This window comes from Saccoglossus kowalevskii, chromosome 5 (genome assembly GCF_978046115.1).
Source record: "Saccoglossus kowalevskii chromosome 5, keSacKowa6.1, whole genome shotgun sequence".
Taxonomy (NCBI): domain Eukaryota; kingdom Metazoa; phylum Hemichordata; class Enteropneusta; family Harrimaniidae; genus Saccoglossus; species Saccoglossus kowalevskii.
In genome coordinates, this window is record NC_140645.1 from 5,250,892 (window position 1) to 5,275,479 (window position 24,588).

General features: G+C 39.9%; 1 protein-coding gene across 1 annotated transcript in view; it reads right to left on the reverse strand.

Moving 5' to 3' along the window:
* LOC102803607 (cyclic nucleotide-binding domain-containing protein 2-like) overlaps window positions 1-24,588 on the reverse strand; it is a 108,738-nt gene that overhangs the window by 25,038 nt on the left and 59,112 nt on the right. The gene's annotated exons all lie outside the window — the stretch shown is intronic.

The window sequence follows — 24,588 nt, forward strand, 5'->3', positions numbered from 1 at the left end:
CAATTTATATGAAACATCACTAGTAACCATGTCTGCACGTACCTCTCTACCCATTGATAGTAATTCACCTGAGACATTACTAGTAACTATGTCTGTACGTACCTCTATACTCACTGACCGCAATTCACATGAAACATCACTAGAAACCATGTCTATGCATACCTCTCTACCCACTGACAGCAATTCGCATGAAAGATCACAAGTAACCATGTCTGTACGTACCTCTATACCCACTGACAGCAATTCACATGAAACATCACTAGAAACCATGTCTGTACATACCTCTCTACCCACTGAAAGCAATTCACATGAAACATCACTAGTAACCATTTCTATACGTACCTCTATACCCACTGACAGCAATTCACATGAAACATCACTAGTAACCATGTCTGTACGTACCTCTCTTCGCACTGATAGTAATTCACCTGAAACATCACTAGTAACCATGTCCGTACGTACCTCTCTACCCACTGACAGCAATTTATATGAAACATTACTAGTAACCATGTCTGTACGTACCTGTCTTCCCACTGATAGTAATTCACCTGAAACATCACTAGTACCCATGTATGTACGTACCTCTACACTCACTTACCGCAATTCACATGAAACATCACTAGAAACCATGTCTATACATACCTCTCTACCCACTGACATCAATTCACATGAAACATCACTAGTAACCATGTCTGTACGTATCTCTCTTCCCACTGATAGTAATTCACCTGAAACATCACTAGTAACCATGTCTGTACGTACCTCTCTTCCTACTGATAGTACATGTAATTCACCTGAAACATCACTAGTAACCATGTCTGTACGTACCTCTCCACCAACTGACAGAAATTTATATGAAACATCACTAGTAACCATGTCTGTACGTACCTCTCTACCCACTGACAGAAATTTATATGACACATCACTAATAACCATGTCTGTACGTACCGCTCTACCCACTGACAGCAATTTATATGAAACATCACTAATAACCATGTCTGTACGTACCTCTCTACCCATTGATAGTATTTCACCTGAGACATCACTGGTAACCATGTCTGTACGTACCTCTATACTCACTGACTGCAATTTATATGAAACATCACTAGTAACCATGTCTGTACGTACCTCTCTTCGCACTGACAGTAATTCACCTGAAACATCACTAGTAACCATGTCCGTACGTATCTCTATACCCACTGACAGCAATTTATATGAAACATCACTAGTAACCATGTCTGTACGTACCTCTCTTCCCACTGATAGTAATTCACCTGAAACATCACTAGTAACCATGTCTGTACTTACCTCTCTTCGCACTGATAGTAATTCACCTGAAACATCACTAGTAACCCTGTCTGTACGTACCTCTCTACCCATTGATAGTAATTCACCTGAGACATCACCAGTAACCATGTCTGTACGTACCTCAATACTCACTGACCGCAATTCACATGAAACATCACTAGAAACCATGTCTATACATACCTCTATACACACTGACAGCAATTCACATGAAAGATCACAAGTAACCATGTCTGCACTTTCCTCTATACCCACTGACAGCAATTCACATGAAACATCACTATAAACCATGTCTGTACATACCTCTCTACCCACTGAAATCAATTCACATGAAACATCACTAGTATCCATGTCTGTACGTACCTCTCTACCCACTGACAGCAATTCACATGAAACATCACTAGTAACTATGTCCGTACATACCTCTATACCCACTGACAACAATTCAGATGAAAAATCACTAGTAACCATGTCTGTACATTCTTCTTTACCCACTGACAGTAATTTCCATGAAACATCACTAGTAACCATGTCTGTACGTACCTCTCTTCCCACTGATAGTAATTCACCTGAAACATCACTAGTAACCATGTCTTTACGTACCTCTATACCCACTGACAGCAATTTATATGAAACATCACTAGTAACCATGTCTGTACGTACCTCTCTTCCCACTGATAGTAATTCACCTGAAACATCACTAGTAACCATGTCTGTACGTACCTCTCTACCCACTGACAGCAATTTATATGAAACATCACTAGTAACCATGTCTGTACGTACCTCTCTACCCATTGATAATAATTCACCTGAGACATCACTAGTAACTATGTCTGTACGTACCTCTATACTCACTGACCGCAATTCACATGAAACATCACTAGAAACCATGTCTATGCATACCTCTCTACCCACTGACAGCAATTCGCATGAAAGATCACAAGTAACCATGTATGTACGTTCCTCTATACCCACTGACAGCAATTCACATGAAACATCACTAGAAACCATGTCTGTACGTACCTCTCTACCCACTGACAGCAATTCACATGAAACATCACTAGTAACCATGTCTATACGTACCTCTATACCCACTGACAGCAATTCACATGAAACATCACTAGTAACCATGTCTGTACGTACCTCTCTTCGCACTGATAGTAATTCACCTGAAACATCACTAGTAACCATGTCTTTACGTACCTCTATACCCACTGACAGCAATTTATATGAAACATCACTAGTAACCATGTCTGTACGTACCTCTCTACCCACAGATAGTAATTCACATGAAACATCACTAGTAACCATGTCTGTACGTACCTCTCTTCCCACTGATAGTAATTCACCTGAAACATCACTAGTAACCATGTCTTTACGTACCTCTATACCCACTGACAGCAATTTATATGAAACATCACTAGTAACCATGTTTGTACGTACCTCTCTTCCCACTGATAGTAATTCACCTGAAACATTACTAGTAACCATGTCTGTACGTACCTCACTACCCACTGAGAGCAATTTATATGAAACATCACTAGTAACCATGTCTGTACGTACCTCTCTACCCATTGATAGTAATTCACCTGAGACATCACTAGTAACTATGTCTGTACGTACCTCTATACTCACTGACCGCAATTCACATGAAACATCACTAGAAACCATGTCTATGCATACCCCTCTACCCACTGACAGCAATTCGCATGAAAGATCACAAGTAACCATGTCTGTACGTACCTCTATACCCACTGACAGCAATTCACATGAAACATCACTAGAAACCATGTCTGTACATACCTCTCTACCCACTGAAAGCAAATCACATGAAACATCACTAGTAACCATGTCTATACGTACCTCTATACCCACTGACAGCAATTCAGATGAAACATCACTAGTAACCATGTCTGTACGTACCTCTCTTCGCACTGATAGTAATTCACCTGAAACATCACTAGTAACCATGTCCGTACGTACCTCTCTACCCACTGACAGCAATTTATATGAAACATTACAAGTAACCATGTCTGTACGTACCTGTCTTCCCACTGATAGTAATTCACCTGAAACATCACTAGTACCCATGTATGTACGTACCTCTACACTCACTTACCTCAATTCACATGAAACATCACTGGAAACCATGTCTATACATACCTCTCTACCCACTGACATCAATTCACATGAAACATCACTAGTAACCATGTACGTACGTATCTCTCTTCCCACTGATAGTAATTCACCTGAAACATCACTAGTAACCATGTCTTTACGTACCTCTATACCCAATGACAGCAATTGATATGAAACATCACTAGTAACCATGTCTGTACGTACCTCTCTTCCTACTGATAGTACATGTAATTCACCTGAAACATCACTAGTAACCATGTCTGTACGTACCTCTCCACCAACTAATAGAAATTTATATGAAACATCACTAGTAACCATGTCTGTACGTACCTCTCTACCCACTGACAGCAATTGATATGAAACATCACTAATAACCATGTCTGTACGTACCACTCTACCCATTGATAGTAATTCACCTGAGACATCACTAGTAACCATGTCTGTACGTACCTCTATACTCACTGACATCAATTTATATGAAACATCACTAGTAACCATGTCTGTACGTACCTCTCTTCCCACTGATAATAATTCACCTGAAAAATCACTAGTAACCATGTCTGTACGTACCTCTCTACCCACTGACAGCAATTCATTTGAAACATCACTAGTAACCATGTCTGTACGTACCTCTCTACCCATTGATAGTAATTCACCTGAGACATCACTAGTAACTATGTCTGTACGTATCTCTATACCCACTGACCGCAATTCACATGAAACATCACTAAAAACCATGTCTGTACATACCTCTCTACCCACTGAAAGCAATTCACATGAAACATCACTAGTAACCATGTCTATACGTACCTCTATACCCACTGACAGCAATTCACATGAAACATCACTAGTAACCATGTCTGTACGTACCTCTCTTCGCACTGATAGTAATTCACCTGAAACATCACTAGTAACCATGTCTTTACGTACCTCTATACTCACTGACAGCAATTCGCATGAAAGATCACAAGTAACCATGTCTGTACGTACCTCTATACCCTCTGACAGCAATTCACATGAAACATCACTAGAAACCATGTCTGTACATACCTCTCTACCCACTGAAAGCAATTCACATGAAACATCACTAGTAACCATGTCTATACGTACCTCTATACCCACTGACAGCAATTCACATGAAACATCACTAGTAACCATGTCTGTACGTACCTCTCTTCGCACTGATAGTAATTGACCTGAAACATCACTAGTAACCATGTCTTTACGTACCTCTATACCCACTGACAGCAATTTATATGAAACATCACTAGTAACCATGTCTGTACGTACCTCTCTACCCACAGATAGTAATTCACATGAAACATCACTAGTAACCATGTCTGTTCGTACCTCTCTTCCCACTGATAGTAATTCACCTGAAACATCACTAGTAACCATGTCTTTAAGTACCTCTATACCCACTGACAGCAATTTATATGAAACATCACTAGTAACCATGTCTGTACGTACCTCTCTTCCCATTGATAGTAATTCACCTGAGACATTACTAGTAACTATGTCTGTACGTACCTCTATACTCACTGACCGCAATTCACATGAAACATCACTAGAAACCATGTCTATGCATACCTCTCTACCCACTGACAGCAATTCGCATGAAAGATCACAAGTAACCATGTCTGTACGTACCTCTATACCCACTGACAGCAATTCACATGAAACATCACTAGAAACCATGTCTGTACATACCTCTCTACCCACTGAAAGCAATTCACATGAAACATCACTAGTAACCATTTCTATACGTACCTCTATACCCACTGACAGCAATTCACATGAAACATCACTAGTAACCATGTCTGTACGTACCTCTCTTCGCACTGATAGTAATTCACCTGAAACATCACTAGTAACCATGTCCGTACGTACCTCTCTACCCACTGACAGCAATTTATATGAAACATTACTAGTAACCATGTCTGTACGTACCTGTCTTCCCACTGATAGTAATTCACCTGAAACATCACTAGTACCCATGTATGTACGTACCTCTACAATCACTTACCGCAATTCACATGAAACATCACTAGAAACCATGTCTGTACATACCTCTCTACCCACTGACATCAATTCACATGAAACATCACTAGTAACCATGTCTGTACGTATCTCTCTTCCCACTGATAGTAATTCACCTGAAACATCACTAGTAACCATGTCTTTACGTACCTCTATACCCAATGACTGCAATTTATATGAAACATCACTAGTAACCATGTCTGTACGTACCTCTCTTCCTACTGATAGTACATGTAATTCACCTGTAACATCACTAGTAACCATGTCTGTACGTACCTCTCCACCAACTGACAGAAATTTATATGAAACATCACTAGTAACCATGTCTGTACGTACCTCTCTACCCACTGACAGCAATTGATATGAAACATCACTAATAACCATGTCTGTACGTACCACTCTACCCATTGATAGTAATTCACCTGAGACATCACAAGTAACCATGTCTGTACGTACCTCTATACTCACTGACATCAATTTATATGAAACATCACTAGTAACCATGTCTGTACGTACCTCTCTTCCCACTGATAATAATTCACCTGAAAAATCACTAGTAACCATGTCTGTACGTACCTCTCTACCCACTGACAGCAATTTATTTGAAACATCACTAGTAACCATGTCTGTACGTACCTCTCTACCCATTGATAGTAATTCACCTGAGACATCACTAGTAACTATGTCTGTACGTATCTCTATACCCACTGACCGCAATTCACATGAAACATCACTAGAAACCATGTCTGTACATACCTCTCTACCCACTGAAAGCAATTCACATGAAACATCACTAGTAACCATGTCTATACGTACCTCTATACCCACTGACAGCAATTCACATGAAACATCACTAGTAACCATGTCTGTACGTACCTCTCTTCGCACTGATAGTAATTCACCTGAAACATCACTAGTAACCATGTCTTTACGTACCTCTATACTCACTGACAGCAATTCGCATGAAAGATCACAAGTAACCATGTCTGTACGTACCTCTATACCCTCTGACAGCAATTCACATGAAACATCACTAGAAACCATGTCTGTACATACCTCTCTACCCACTGAAAGCAATTCACATGAAACATCACTAGTAACCATGTCTATACGTACCTCTATACCCACTGACAGCAATTCACATGAAACATCACTAGTAACCATGTCTGTACGTACCTCTCTTCGCACTGATAGTAATTGACCTGAAACATCACTAGTAACCATGTCTTTACGTACCTCTATACCCACTGACAGCAATTTATATGAAACATCACTAGTAACCATGTCTGTACGTACCTCTCTGCCCACAGATAGTAATTCACATGAAACATCACTAGTAACCATGTCTGTTCGTACCTCTCTTCCCACTGATAGTAATTCACCTGAAACATCACTAGTAACCATGTCTTTAAGTACCTCTATACCCACTGACAGCAATTTATATGAAACATCACTAGTAACCATGTCTGTACGTACCTCTCTTCCCATTGATAATAATTCACCTGAGACATTACTAGTAACTATGTCTGTACGTACCTCTATACTCACTGACCGCAATTCACATGAAACATCACTAGAAACCATGTCTATGCATACCTCTCTACCCACTGACAGCAATTCGCATGAAAGATCACAAGTAACCATGTCTGTACGTACCTCTATACCCACTGACAGCAATTCACATGAAACATCACTAGAAACCATGTCTGTACATACCTCTCTACCCACTGAAAGCAATTCACATGAAACATCACTAGTAACCATTTCTATACGTACCTCTATACCCACTGACAGCAATTCACATGAAACATCACTAGTAACCATGTCTGTACGTACCTCTCTTCGCACTGATAGTAATTCACCTGAAACATCACTAGTAACCATGTCCGTACGTACCTCTCTACCCACTGACAGCAATTTATATGAAACATTACTAGTAACCATGTCTGTACGTACCTGTCTTCCCACTGATAGTAATTCACCTGAAACATCACTAGTACCCATGTATGTACGTACCTCTACACTCACTTACCGCAATTCACATGAAACATCACTAGAAACCATGTCTGTACATACCTCTCTACCCACTGACATCAATTCACATGAAACATCACTAGTAACCATGTCTGTACGTATCTCTCTTCCCACTGATAGTAATTCACCTGAAACATCACTAGTAACCATGTCTTTACGTACCTCTATACCCAATGACTGCAATTTATATGAAACATCACTAGTAACCATGTCTGTACGTACCTCTCTTCCTACTGATAGTACATGTAATTCACCTGTAACATCACTAGTAACCATGTCTGTACGTACCTCTCCACCAACTGACAGAAATTTATATGAAACATCACTAGTAACCATGTCTGTACGTACCTCTCTACCCACTGACAGAAATTTATATGACACATCACTAATAACCATGTCTGTACGTACCGCTCTACCCACTGACAGCAATTTATATGAAACATCACTAATAACCATGTCTGTACGTACCTCTCTACCCATTGATAGTAATTCACCTGAGACATCACTGGTAACCATGTCTGTACGTACCTCTATACTCACTGACTGCAATTTATATGAAACATCACTAGTAACCATGTCTGTACGTACCTCTCTTCGCACTGACAGTAATTCACCTGAAACATCACTAGTAACCATGTCCGTACGTACCTCTATACCCACTGACAGCAATTTATATGAAACATCACTAGTAACCATGTCTGTACGTACCTCTCTTCCCACTGATAGTAATTCACCTGAAACATCACTAGTAACCATGTCTGTACTTACCTCTCTTCGCACTGATAGTAATTCACCTGAAACATCACTAGTAACCCTGTCTGTACGTACCTCTCTACCCATTGATAGTAATTCACCTGAGACATCACCAGTAACCATGTCTGTACGTACCTCAATACTCACTGACCGCAATTCACATGAAACATCACTAGAAACCATGTCTATACATACCTCTATACACACTGACAGCAATTCACATGAAAGATCACAAGTAACCATGTCTGTACTTTCCTCTATACCCACTGACAGCAATTCACATGAAACATCACTATAAACCATGTCTGTACATACCTCTCTACCCACTGAAATCAATTCACATGAAACATCACTAGTATCCATGTCTGTACGTACCTCTCTACCCACTGACAGCAATTCACATGAAACATCACTAGTAACTATGTCCGTACATACCTCTATACCCACTGACAACAATTCAGATGAAAAATCACTAGTAACCATGTCTGTACATTCTTCTTTACCCACTGACAGTAATTTCCATGAAACATCACTAGTAACCATGTCTGTACGTACCTCTCTTCCCACTGATAGTAATTCACCTGAAACATCACTAGTAACCATGTCTTTACGTACCTCTATACCCACTGACAGCAATTTATATGAAACATCACTAGTAACCATGTCTGTACGTACCTCTCTTCCCACTGATAGTAATTCACCTGAAACATCACTAGTAACCATGTCTGTACGTACCTCTCTACCCACTGACAGCAATTTATATGAAACATCACTAGTAACCATGTCTGTACGTACCTCTCTACCCATTGATAATAATTCACCTGAGACATCACTAGTAACTATGTCTGTACGTACCTCTATACTCACTGACCGCAATTCACATGAAACATCACTAGAAACCATGTCTATGCATACCTCTCTACCCACTGACAGCAATTCGCATGAAAGATCACAAGTAACCATGTATGTACGTACCTCTATACCCACTGACAGCAATTCACATGAAACATCACTAGAAACCATGTCTTTACATACCTCTCTTCGCACTGATAGTAATTCACCTGAAACATCACTAGTCACCCTGTCTGTACGTACCTCTCTACCCATTGATAGTAATTCACCTGAGACATCACCAGTAACCATGTCTGTACGTACCTCAATACTCACTGACCGCAATTCACATGAAACATCACTAGAAACCATGTCTATACATACCTCTATACACACTGACAGCAATTCACATGAAAGATCACAAGTAACCATGTCTGTACTTTCCTCTATACCCACTGACAGCAATTCACATGAAACATCACTATAAACCATGTCTGTACATACCTCTCTACCCACTGAAATCAATTCACATGAAACATCACTAGTATCCATGTCTGTACGTACCTCTCTACCCACTGACAGCAATTCACATGAAACATCACTAGTAACTATGTCCGTACATACCTCTATACCCACTGACAACAATTCAGATGAAAAATCACTAGTAACCATGTCTGTACATTCTTCTTTACCCCACTGACAGTAATTTCCATGAAACATCACTAGTAACAATGTCTGTACGTACCTCTCTTCCAACTGATAGTAATTCACCTGAAACATCACTAGTAACCATGTCTTTACGTACCTCTATACCCACTGACAGCAATTTATATGAAACATCACTAGTAACCATGTCTGTACGTACCTCTCTTCCCACTGATAGTAATTCACCTGAAACATCACTAGTAACCATGTCTGTACGTACCTCTCTACCCACTGACATTAATTTATATGAAACATCACTAGTAACCATGTCTGTACGTACCTCTCTACCCATTGATAATAATTCACCTGAGACATCACTAGTAACTATGTCTGTACGTACCTCTATACTCACTGACCGCAATTCACATGAAACATCACTAGAAACCATGTCTATGCATACCTCTCTACCCACTGACAGCAATTCGCATGAAAGATCACAAGTAACCATGTATGTACGTACCTCTATACCCACTGACAGCAATTCACATGAAACAACACTAGAAACCATGTCTGTACATACCTCTCTACCCACTGAAAGCAATTCACATGAAACATCACTAGTAACCATGTCTATACGTACCTCTATACCCACTGACAGCAATTCACATGAAACATCACTAGTAAACATGTCTGTACGTACCTCTCTTCGCACTGATAGTAATTCACCTGAAACATCACTAGTAACCATGTCTTTACGTACCTCTATACCCACTGACAGCAATTTATATGAAACATCACTAGTAACCATGTCTGTACGTACCTCTCTACCCACAGATAGTAATTCACATGAAACATCACTAGTAACCATGTCTGTAGGTACCTCACTTTCCACTGATAGTAATTCACCTGAAACATCACTAGTAAGCATGTCTTTACGTACCTCTATACCCACTGACAGCTATTTATATGAAACATCACTAGTAACCATGTCTGTACGTACCTCTCTTCCCACTGATAGTAATTCACCTGAAACATTACTAGTAACCATGTCTGTAAGTACCTCTCTACCCACTGACAGCAATTTATATGAAACATCACTAGTAACCATGTCTGTACGTACCTCTCTACCCATTGATAGTAATTCACCTGAGACATCACTAGTAACTATGTCTGTACGTACCTCTATACTCACTGACCGCAATTCACATGAAACATCACTAGAAACCATGTCTATGCATACCTCTCTACCCACTGACAGCAATTCGCATGAAAGATCACAAGTAACCATGTCTGTACGTACCTCTATACCCACTGACAGCAATTCACATGAAACATCACTAGAAACCATGTCTGTACATACCTCTCTACCCACTGAAAGCAATTCACATGAAACATCACTAGTAACCATGTCTGTACGTACCTCTCTTCGCACTGATAGTAATTCACCTGAAACATCACTAGTAACCATGTCCGTACGTACCTCTCTACCCACTGACAGAAATTTATATGAAACATTACTAGTAACCATGTCTGTACGTACCTGTCTTCCCACTGATAGTAATTCACCTGAAACATCACTAGTACCCATGTATGTACGTACCTCTACACTCTCTTACCTCAATTCACATGAAACATCACTAGAAACCATGTCTATACATACCTCTCTACCCACTGACATCAATTCACATGAAACATCACAAGTAACCATGTCTGTACGTATCTCTCTTCCCACTGATAGTAATTCACCTGAAACATCACTAGTAACCATGTCTTTACGTACCTCTATACCCAATGACAGCAATTTATATGAAACATCACTAGTAACCATGTCTGTACGTACCTCTCTTCCTACTGATAGTACATGTAATTCACCTGAAACATCACTAGTAACCATGTCTGTACGTACCTCTCCACCAACTGACAGAAATTTATATGAAACATCACTAGTAAACATGTCTGTACGTACCTCTCTACCCACTGACAGAAATTTATATGACACATCACTAATAACCATGTCTGTACGTACCGCTCCACCCACTGACAGCAATTTATATGAAACATCATTAATAACCATGTCTGTACGTACCTCTCTACCCATTGATAGTAATTCACCTGAGACATCACTAGTAACCATGTCTGAACGTACCTCTATACTCACTGACAGCAATTTATATGAAACATCACTAGTAACCATGTCTGTACGTACCTCTTTTCCCACTGATAGTAATTCACCTGAAACATCACTAGTAACCATTTCTGTACGTACCTCTCTACCCACTGACAGCAATTTATATGAAACATCACTAGTAACCACGTCTGTACGTATCTCTCTTCCCACTGATAGTAATTCACCTGAAACATCACAAGTAACCATGTCTGTACGTACCTCTATACCCACTGACAGCAATTCACATGAAACATCACTAGAAACCATGTCTGTACATACCTCTCTACCCACTGAAAGCAATTCACATGAAACATCACTAGTAACCATGTCAATACGTACCTCTATACCCACTGACAGCAATTCACATGAAACATCACTAGTAACCATGTCTGTACGTACCTCTCTTCGCACTGATAGTAATTCACCTGTAACATCACTAGTAACCATGTCCGTACGTACCTCTCTACCCACTGACAGAAATTTATATGAAACATTACTAGTAACCATGTCTGTACGTACCTGTCTTCCCACTGATAGTAATTCACCTGAAACATCACTAGTACCCATGTATGTACGTACCTCTACACTCACTTACCGCAATTCACATGAAACATCACTAGAAACCATGTCTATACATACCTCTCTACCCACTGACATCAATTCACATGAAACATCACAAGTAACCATGTCTGTACGTATCTCTCTTCCCACTGATAGTAATTCACCTGAAACATCACTAGTAACCATGTCTTTACGTACCTCTATACCCAATGACAGCAATGTATATGAAACATCACTAGTAACCATGTCTGTACGTACCTCTCTTCCTACTGATAGTACATGTAATTCACCTGAAACATCACTAGTAACCATGTCTGTACGTACCTCTCCACCAACTGACAGAAATTTATATGAAACATCACTAGTAACCATGTCTGTACGTACCTCTCTACCCACTGACAGAAATTTATATGACACATCACTAATAACCATGTCTGTACGTACCGCTCCACCCACTGACAGCAATTTATATGAAACATCATTAATAACCATGTCTGTACGTACCTCTCTACCCATTGATAGTAATTCACCTGAGACATCACTAGTAACCATGTCTGTACGTACCTCTATACTCACTGACAGCAATTTATATGAAACATCACTAGTTACCATGTCTGTACGTACCTCTCTTCCCACTGATAGTAATTCACCTGAAACATCACTAGTAACCATTTCTGTACGTACCTCTCTACCCACTGACAGCAATTTATATGAAACATCACTAGTAACCATGTCTGTACGTACCCCGCTACCCACTGACAGCAATTTATATGAAACATCACTAGTAACCATGTCTGTACGTACCTCTCTACCCTTGATAGTAATTCACCTGAGACATCACTAGTAACTATGTCTGTACGTACCTCTATACTCACTGACCGCAATTCACATGAAACATCACAAGAAACCATGTATATGCATACCTCTCTACCCACTGACAGCAATTCGCATGAAAGATCACAAGTAACCATGTCTGTACGTACCTCTATACCCACTGACAGAAATTCACATGAAACATCACTAGAAACCATGGTCTGTACATACCTCTCTACCCACTGAAAGCAATTCACATGGAACATCACTAGTAACCATGTCTGTACGTACCTCTCTTCGCACTGACAGTAATTCACCTGAAACATCACTAGTAACCATGTCCGTACGTACCTCTATACCCACTGACAGCAATTTATATGAAACATCACTAGTAACCATGTCTGTACGTACCTCTCTTCCCACTGATAGTAATTCACCTGAAACATCACTAGTAACCATGTCTGTACTTACCTCTCTTCGCACTGATAGTAATTCACCTGAAACATCACTAGTAACCCTGTCTGTACGTACCTCTCTACCCATTGATAGTAATTCACCTGAGACATCACCAGTAACCATGTCTGTACGTACGTCAATACTCACTGACCGCAATTCACATGAAACATCACTAGAAACCATGTCTATACATACCTCTATACACACTGACAGCAATTCACATGAAAGATCACAAGTAACCATGTCTGTACTTTCCTCTATACCCACTGACAGCAATTCACATGAAACATCACTATAAACCATGTCTGTACATACCTCTCTACCCACTGAAATCAATTCACATGAAACATCACTAGTATCCATGTCTGTACGTACCTCTCTACCCACTGACAGCAATTCACATGAAACATCACTAGTAACTATGTCCGTACATACCTCTATACCCACTGACAACAATTCAGATGAAAAATCACTAGTAACCATGTCTGTACATTCTTCTTTACCCACTGACAGTAATTTCCATGAAACATCACTAGTAACCATGTCTGTACGTATCTCTCTTCCCACTGATAGTAATTCACCTGAAACATCACTAGTAACCATGTCTTTACGTACCTCTATACCCACTGACAGCAATTTATATGAAACATCACTAGTAACCATGTCTGTACGTACCTCTCTTCCCACTGATAGTAATTCACCTGAAACATCACTAGTAACCATGTCTGTACGTACCTCTCTACCCACTGACAGCAATTTATATGAAACATCACTAGTAACCATGTCTGTACGTACCTCTCTACCCATTGATAATAATTCACCTGAGACATCACTAGTAACTATGTCTGTACGTACCTCTATACTCACTGACCGCAATTCACATGAAACATCACTAGAAACCATGTCTATGCATACCTCTCTACCCACTGACAGCAATTCGCATGAAAGATCACAAGTAACCATGTATGTACGTACCTCTATACCCACTGACAGCAATTCACATGAAACATCACTAGAAACCATGTCTTTACATACCTCTCTTCGCACTGATAGTAATTCACCTGAAACATCACTAGTAACCCTGTCTGTACGTACCTCTCTACCCATTGATAGTAATTCACCTGAGACATCACCAGTAACCATGTCTGTACGTACCTCAATACTCACTGACCGCAATTCACATGAAACATCACTAGAAACCATGTCTATACATACCTCTATACACACTGACAGCAATTCACATGAAAGATCACAAGTAACCATGTCTGTACTTTCCTCTATACCCACTGACAGCAATTCACATGAAACATCACTATAAACCATGTCTGTACATACCTCTCTACCCACTGAAATCAATTCACATGAAACATCACTAGTATCCATGTCTGTACGTACCTCTCTACCCACTGACAGCAATTCACATGAAACATCACTAGTAACTATGTCCGTACATACCTCTATACCCACTGACAACAATTCAGATGAAAAATCACTAGTAACCATGTCTGTACATTCTTCTTTACCCACTGACAGTAATTTCCATGAAACATCACTAGTAACAATGTCTGTACGTACCTCTCTTCCAACTGATAGTAATTCACCTGAAACATCACTAGTAACCATGTCTTTACGTACCTCTATACCCACTGACAGCAATTTATATGAAACATCACTAGTAACCATGTCTGTACGTACCTCTCTTCCCACTGATAGTAATTCACCTGAAACATCACTAGTAACCATGTCTGTACGTACCTCTCTACCCACTGACATTAATTTATATGAAACATCACTAGTAACCATGTCTGTACGTACCTCTCTACCCATTGATAATAATTCACCTGAGACATCACTAGTAACTATGTCTGTACGTACCTCTATACTCACTGACCGCAATTCACATGAAACATCACTAGAAACCATGTCTATGCATACCTCTCTACCCACTGACAGCAATTCGCATGAAAGATCACAAGTAACCATGTATGTACGTACCTCTATACCCACTGACAGCAATTCACATGAAACAACACTAGAAACCATGTCTGTACATACCTCTCTACCCACTGAAAGCAATTCACATGAAACATCACTAGTAACCATGTCTATACGTACCTCTATACCCACTGACAGCAATTCACATGAAACATCACTAGTAAACATGTCTGTACGTACCTCTCTTCGCACTGATAGTAATTCACCTGAAACATCACTAGTAACCATGTCTTTACGTACCTCTATACCCACTGACAGCAATTTATATGAAACATCACTAGTAACCATGTCTGTACGTACCTCTCTACCCACAGATAGTAATTCACATGAAACATCACTAGTAACCATGTCTGTAGGTACCTCACTTCCCACTGATAGTAATTCACCTGAAACATCACTAGTAAGCATGTCTTTACGTACCTCTATACCCACTGACAGCTATTTATATGAAACATCACTAGTAACCATGTCTGTACGTACCTCTCTTCCCACTGATAGTAATTCACCTGAAACATTACTAGTAACCATGTCTGTAAGTACCTCTCTACCCACTGACAGCAATTTATATGAAACATCACTAGTAACCATGTCTGTACGTACCTCTCTACCCATTGATAGTAATTCACCTGAGACATCACTAGTAACTATGTCTGTACGTACCTCTATACTCACTGACCGCAATTCACATGAAACATCACTAGAAACCATGTCTATGCATACCTCTCTACCCACTGACAGCAATTCGCATGAAAGATCACAAGTAACCATGTCTGTACGTACCTCTATACCCACTGACAGCAATTCACATGAAACATCACTAGAAACCATGTCTGTACATACCTCTCTACCCACTGAAAGCAATTCACATGAAACATCACTAGTAACCATGTCTGTACGTACCTCTCTTCGCACTGATAGTAATTCACCTGAAACATCACTAGTAACCATGTCCGTACGTACCTCTCTACCCACTGACAGAAATTTATATGAAACATTACTAGTAACCATGTCTGTACGTACCTGTCTTCCCACTGATAGTAATTCACCTGAAACATCACTAGTACCCATGTATGTACGTACCTCTACACTCTCTTACCTCAATTCACATGAAACATCACTAGAAACCATGTCTATACATACCTCTCTACCCACTGACATCAATTCACATGAAACATCACAAGTAACCATGTCTGTACGTATCTCTCTTCCCACTGATAGTAATTCACCTGAAACATCACTAGTAACCATGTCTTTACGTACCTCTATACCCAATGACAGCAATTTATATGAAACATCACTAGTAACCATGTATGTACGTACCTCTCTTCCTACTGATAGTACATGTAATTCACCTGAAACATCACTAGTAACCATGTCTGAACGTACCTCTATACTCACTGACAGCAATTTATATGAAACATCACTAGTAACCATGTCTGTACGTACCTCTTTTCCCACTGATAGTAATTCACCTGAAACATCACTAGTAACCATTTCTGTACGTACCTCTCTACCCACTGACAGCAATTTATATGAAACATCACTAGTAACCACGTCTGTACGTATCTCTCTTCCCACTGATAGTAATTCACCTGAAACATCACAAGTAACCATGTCTGTACGTACCTCTATACCCACTGACAGCAATTCACATGAAACATCACTAGAAACCATGTCTGTACATACCTCTCTACCCACTGAAAGCAATTCACATGAAACATCACTAGTAACCATGTCAATACGTACCTCTATACCCACTGACAGCAATTCACATGAAACATCACTAGTAACCATGTCTGTACGTACCTCTCTTCGCACTGATAGTAATTCACCTGAAACATCACTAGTAACCATGTCCGTACGTACCTCTCTACCCACTGACAGAAATTTATATGAAACATTACTAGTAACCATGTCTGTACGTACCTGTCTTCCCACTGATAGTAATTCACCTGAAACATCACTAGTACCCATGTATGTACGTACCTCTACACTCACTTACCGCAATTCACATGAAACATCACTAGAAACCATGTCTATACATACCTCTCTACCCACTGACATCAATTCACATGAAACATCACAAGTAACCATGTCTGTACGTATCTCTCTTCCCACTGATAGTAATTCACCTGAAACATCACTAGTAACCATGTCTTTACGTACCTCTATACCCAATGACAGCAATGTATATGAAACATCACTAGTAACCATGTCTGTACGTACCTCTCTTCCTACTGATAGTACATGTAATTCACCTGAAACATCACTAGTAACCATGTCTGTACGTACCTCTCCACCAACTGACAGAAATTTATATGAAACATCACTAGTAACCATGTCTGTACGTACCTCTCTACCCACTGACAGAAATTTATATGACACATCACTAATAACCATGTCTGTACGTACCGCTCCACCCACTGACAGCAATTTATATGAAACATCATTAATAACCATGTCTGTACGTACCTCTCTACCCATTGATAGTAATTCACCTGAGACATCACTAGTAACCATGTCTGTACGTACCTCTATACTCACTGACAGCAATTTATATGAAACATCACTAGTTACCATGTCTGTACGTACCTCTCTTCCCACTGATAGTAATTCACCTGAAACATCACTAGTAACCATTTCTGTACGTACCTCTCTACCCACTGACAGCAATTTATATGAAACATCACTAGTAACCATGTCTGTACGTACCCCGCTACCCACTGACAGCAATTTATATGAAACATCACTAGTAACCATGTCTGTACGTACCTCTCTACCCTTGATAGTAATTCACCTGAGACATCACTAGTAACTATGTCTGTACGTACCTCTATACTCACTGACCGCAATTCACATGAAACATCACAAGAAACCATGTCTATGCATACCTCTCTACCCACTGACAGCAATTCGCATGAAAGATCACAAGTAACCATGTCTGTACGTACCTCTATACCCACTGACAGAAATTCACATGAAACATCACTAGAAACCATGGTCTGTACATACCTCTCTACCCACTGAAAGCAATTCACATGGAACATCACTAGTAACCATGTCTGTACGTACCTCTCTACCCACTGACAGCAATTCACATGAAACATCACTAGTAACCATGTCTATACGAACCTTTATACCCACTGACAGCAATTTATATGAAACATCACTAGTAACCATGTCTGTACGTACTTCTCTTCCTACTGATAGTACATGTAATTCACCTGAAACATCACTAGTAACCATGTCTGTACGTACCTCTCCACCAACTGACAGAAATTTATATGAAACATCACTAGTAACCATGTCTGTACGTACCTCTCTACCCACTGACAGAAATTTATATGACACATCACTAATAACCATGTCTGTACGTACCGCTCCACCCACTGACAGCAATTTATATGAAACATCATTAATAACCATGTCTGTACGTACCTCTCTACCCATTGATAGTAATTCACCTGAGACATCACTAGTAACCATGTCTGAACGTACCTCTATACTCACTGACAGCAATTTATATGAAACATCACTAGTAACCATGTCTGTACGTACCTCTTTTCCCACTGATAGTAATTCACCTGAAACATCACTAGTAACCATTTCTGTACGTACCTCTCTACCCACTGACAGCAATTTATATGAAACATCACTAGTAACCACGTCTGTACGTATCTCTCTTCCCACTGATAGTAATTCACCTGAAACATCACAAGTAACCATGTATGTACGTACCTCTATACCCACTGACAGCAATTCACATGAAACATCACTAGAAACCATGTCTGTACATACCTCTCTACCCACTGAAAGCAATTCACATGAAACATCACTAGTAACCATGTCAATACGTACCTCTATACCCACTGACAGCAATTCACATGAAACATCACTAGTAACCATGTCTGTACGTACCTCTCTTCGCACTGATAGTAATTCACCTGAAACATCACTAGTAACCATGTCCGTACGTACCTCTCTACCCACTGACAGAAATTTATATGAAACATTACTAGTAACCATGTCTGTACGTACCTGTCTTCCCACTGATAGTAATTCACCTGAAACATCACTAGTACCCATGTATGTACGTACCTCTACACTCACTTACCGCAATTCACATGAAACATCACTAGAAACCATGTCTATACATACCTCTCTACCCACTGACATCAATTCACATGAAACATCACAAGTAACCATGTCTGTACGTATCTCTCTTCCAACTGATAGTAGTTCACCTGAAACATCACTAGTAACCATGTCTTTACGTACCTCTATACCCAATGACAGCAATGTATATGAAACATCACTAGTAACCATGTCTGTACGTACCTCTCTTCCTACTGATAGTACATGTAATTCACCTGAAACATCACTAGTAACCATATCTGTACGTACCTCTCCACCAACTGACAGAAATTTATATGAAACATCACTAGTAACCATGTCTGTACGTACCTCTCTACCCACTGACAGAAATTTATATGACACATCACTAATAACCATGTCTGTACGTACCGCTCCACCCACTGACAGCAATTTATATGAAACATCATTAATAACCATGTCTGTACGTACCTCTCTACCCATTGATAGTAATTCACCTGAGACATCACTAGTAACCATGTCTGTACGTACCTCTATACTCACTGACAGCAATTTATATGAAACATCACTAGTTACCATGTCTGTACGTACCTCTCTTCCCACTGATAGTAATTCACCTGAAACATCACTAGTAACCATTTCTGTACGTACCTCTCTACCCACTGACAGCAATTTATATGAAACATCACTAGTAACCATGTCTGTACGTACCCCGCTACCCACTGACAGCAATTTATATGAAACATCACTAGTAACCATGTCTGTACGTACCTCTCTACCCTTGATAGTAATTCACCTGAGACATCACTAGTAACTATGTCTGTACGTACCTCTATACTCACTGACCGCAATTCACATGAAACATCACAAGAAACCATGTCTATGCATACCTCTCTACCCACTGACAGCAATTCGCATGAAAGATCACAAGTAACCATGTCTGTACGTACCTCTATACCCACTGACAGCAATTCACATGAAACATCACTAGAAACCATGGTCTGTACATACCTCTCTACCCACTGAAAGCAATTCACATGGAACATCACTAGTAACCATGTATGTACGTACCTCTCTACCCACTGACAGCAATTCACATGAAACATCACTAGTAACCATGTCTATACGAACCTTTATACCCACTGACAGCAATTTATATGAAACATCACTAGTAACCATGTCTGTACGTACTTCTCTTCCTACTGATAGTACATGTAATTCACCTGAAACATCACTAGTAACCATGTCTGTACGTACCTCTCCACCAACTGACAGAAATTTATATGAAACATCACTAGTAACCATGTCTGTACGTACCTCTCTACCCACTGACAGAAATTTATATGACACATCACTAATAACCATGTCTGTACGTACCGCTCCACCCACTGACAGCAATTTATATGAAACATCACTAGTAACCATGTCTGTACGTATCTCTCTTCCCACTGATAGTAATTCACCTGGAACATCACTAGTAACCATGTCTTTACGTACCTCTATACCCAATGACAGCAATTTATATGAAACATCACTAGTAACCATGTCTGTACATACCTCTCTTCCTACTGATAGTACATGTACTTCACCTGAAACATCACTAGTAACCATGTCTGTACGTACCTCTACACCAACTGACAGAAACTTATATGAAACATCACTAGTAACCATGTCTGTACGTACCTCTCTACCCACTGACGGAAATTTATATGACACATCACTAATAACCATGTCTGTACGTACCGCTCTACCCACTGACAGCAATTGATATGAAACATCACTAATAACCATGTCTGTACGTACCACTCTACCCATTGATAGTAATTCACCTGAGACATCACTAGTAACCATGTTTGTACGTACCTCTATACTCACTGACATCAATTTATATGAAACATCACTAGTAACCATGTCTTGTACGTACCTCTCTTCCCACTGATAGTAATTCACCTGAAACATCACTAGTAACCATGTCTGTACGTACCTCTCTACCCACTGACAGCATTTTATATGAAACATCACTAGTAACCATGTCTGTACGTACCTCTCTACCCATTGATAGTAATTCACCTGAGACATCACTAGTAACTTTGTCTGTACGTACCTCTATACCCACTGACCGCAATTCACATGAAACATCACTAGAAACCATGTCTGTACATACCTCTCTACCCACTGAAAGCAATTCACATGAAACATCACTAATAACCATGTCTATACGTACCTCTATACCCACTGACAGCAATTCACATGAAACATCACTAGTAACCATGTCTGTACGTACCTCTCTTCGCACTGATAGTAATTCACCTGAAACATCACTAGTAACCATGTCTTTACGTACCTCTATACTCACTGACAGCAATTCGCATGAAAGATCACAAGTAACCATGTCTGTACGTACCTCTATACCCACTGACAGCAATTCACATGAAACATCACTAGAAACCATGTCTGTACATACCTCTCTACCCACTGAAAGCAATTCACATGAAACATCACTAGTAACCATGTCTATACGTACCTCTATACCCACTGACAGCAATTCACATGAAACATCACTAGTAACCATGTCTGTACGTACCTCTCTTCGCACTGATAGTAATCCACCTGAAACATCACTAGTAACCATGTCTTTACGTACCTCTATACCCACTGACAGCAATTTATATGAAACATCACTAGTAACCATGTCTGTACGTACCTCTCTACCCACAGATAGTAATTCACATGAAACATCACTAGTAACCATGTCTGTACGTACCTCTCTTCCCACTGATAGTAATTCACCTGAAACATCACTAGTAACCATGTCTTTAAGTACCTCTATACCCACTGACAGCAATTTATATGAAACATCACTAGTAACCATGTCTGTACGTACCTCTCTTCCCACTGATAGTAATTCACCTGAAACATTACTAGTAACCATGTCTGTACGTACCTCTCTACCCACTGACAGCAATTTATATGAAACATCACTAGTAACCATGTCTGTACGTACCTCTCTTCCCACTGATAGTAATTCACCTGAAACATCACTAGTAACCATGTCTTTACGTACCTCTATACCCAATGACAGCAATTTATATGAAACATCACTAGTAACCATGTCTGTACGTACCTCTCTTCCCACTGATAGTAATTCACCTGAAACATTACTAGTAACCATGTCTGTACGTACCTCTCTACCCACTGACAGCAATTTATATGAAACATCACTAGTAACCATGTATGTACGTACCTCTCTACCCATTGATAGTAATTCACCTGAGACATCACTAGTAACTATGTCTGTACGTACCTCTATACTCACTGACCGCAATTCACATGAAACATCACTAGTAACCATGTCTATGCATACCTCCCTACCCACTGACAGCAATTCGCATGAAAGATCACAAGTAACCATGTCTGTACGTACCTCTATACCCACTGACAGCAATTCACATGAAACATCACTAGAAACCATGTCTGTACATACCTCTCTACCCACTGAAAGCAATTCACATGAAACATCACTAGTAACCATGTCTATACGTACATCTATACCCACTGACAGCAATTCACATGAAACATCACTAGTAACCATGTCTGTACGTACCTCTCTTCGCACTGATAGTAATTCACCTGAAACATCACTAGTAACCATGTCCGTACGTACCTCTCTACCCACTGACAGCAATTTATATGAAACATTACTAGTAACCATGTCTGTACGTACCTGTCTTCCCACTGATAGTAATTCACCTGAAACATCACTAGTACTCATGTATGTACGTACCTCTACACTCACTTACCGCAATTCACATGAAACATCACTAGAAACCATGTCTATACATACCTCTCTACCCACTGACATCAATTCACATGAAACATCACAAGTAACCATGTCTGTACGTATCTCTCTTCCCACTGATAGTAATTCACCTGAAACATCACTAGTAACCATGTCTGTACGTACCTCTATACCCAATGACAGCAATTTATATGAAACATCACTAGTAACCATGTCTGTACGTACCTCTCTTCCTACTGATAGTACATGTAATTCACCTGAAACATCACTAGTAACCATGTCTGTACGTACCTCTCCACCAACTGACAGAAATTTATATGAAACATCACTAGTAACCATGTCTGTACGTACCTCTCTACCCACTGACAGAAATTTGTATGACACATCACTAATAACCATGTCTGTACGTACCGCTCCACCCACTGACAGCAATTTATATGAAACATCATTAATAACCATGTCTGTACGTACCTCTCTACCCATTGATAGTAATTCACCTGAGACATCACTAGTAACCATGTCTGTACGTACCTCTATACTCACTGACAGCAATTTATATGAAACATCACTAGTAACCATGTCTGTACGTACCTCTCTTCCCACTGATAGTAATTCACCTGAAACATCACTAGTAACCATTTCTGTACGTACCTCTCTACCCACTGACAGCAATTTATATGAAACATCACTAGTAACGATGTCTGTACGTACCTCGCTACCCACTGACAGCAATTTATATGACACATTACTAGTAACCATGTCTGTACTTACCTCTCTACCCATTGATAGTAATTCACCTGAGACATCACTAGTAACTATGTCTGTACGTACCTCTATACTCACTGACCGCAATTCACATGAAACATCACTAGAAACCATGTCTGTGCATACCTCTCTACCCACTGACAGCAATTCGCATGAAAGATCACAAGTAACC